This window comes from Penaeus monodon, chromosome 22, assembly GCF_015228065.2.
Source record: "Penaeus monodon isolate SGIC_2016 chromosome 22, NSTDA_Pmon_1, whole genome shotgun sequence".
Classification (NCBI taxonomy): domain Eukaryota; kingdom Metazoa; phylum Arthropoda; class Malacostraca; order Decapoda; family Penaeidae; genus Penaeus; species Penaeus monodon.
The window spans coordinates 41,182,583-41,183,644 of NC_051407.1; positions in this window are offsets into that span (position 1 = coordinate 41,182,583).

Sequence of the window (1,062 nt, forward strand, 5' to 3'; positions counted from 1 at the left end):
GTGAAAGAGAAGACGGCGGCCCGAACGAGGGAATGCAGGAGTGTTGGATAGTACTGACAGAGGGGGAGAAGAGCGCGAGCTACAGCACGCGGTGAAAAGCGGAGAAATTCAACGCAACGTTAACAAAATCTCAGGAAAGATAAGTAGAGAGACTTCAGAGGTTCGATCCTCGGCACAGCCTTCCCGCCACGCCCTTCGTGCGCCTTTCAGGGAGGCCGCCCTTCTCTGCCTCGACCTTAATGTCACACTGAAGACGTAGGATGACGCACGCGATTAGCACACGACGTCGCCGACGTCATGGACCAGCCAGCAGACCGGAAAGCGACTCAAAGCTTAGTGAGACTAAATCTACCGCCACGATTTACTCTCCTCATCAGGCGAAAGAAGGCGAGGGGGAGTCGACGCGAAAAACGGTAAATATGGCAGGTGTAAATATGAAAACAAAATACTTCTTCATACCATATTCTTATAAGAACTTGTAAGATAAAATATTGTCATCTAAAATAAAACTTTTAAAAAGAAGAAAGTACACTAAACAAAACATACGTTACATCCCGCTAGGTGGCACTGTCTCCGCCATCTACGCTAACAATGACGTTAAATATTTGCCAGAAATATTGGCTTAACTTCACAAAGTAGAAAATGGTTACCATGGTGACCCCGTCCTCTTTGTCGCCACAAAAAAAAGATCAAGCAATCTACCAAGTAAAATAAAACGTAGTTCTTTTCTTTTTTTAATTTTATATTGACAGTTATGTTGGAAGAATCTGAGGGTCGAGCAGGAAGAAACTCATTTATGGCTGAGCTCAGCCACGTCACAGGTTCGCCCATGAGAGACGCTCAGCATGTCAGAAGCTCACGCATACCCGAAGCTCAGCCGTGTCAGTCACCCAGGTCTGAATCTCTCCCATGCTAACTCATGTCAGAGGGCTCGTTACAAACGCACTCATGTCAAGCTCACTAGTGGGTCAGTCTCAGCCATGTCAGAGGCTCACTCTCTTATGTCGGCTGTGTGCAACAAAGGCTGTGGCACACTTGCTCACGGAAGAGTGGAGCGGGGAA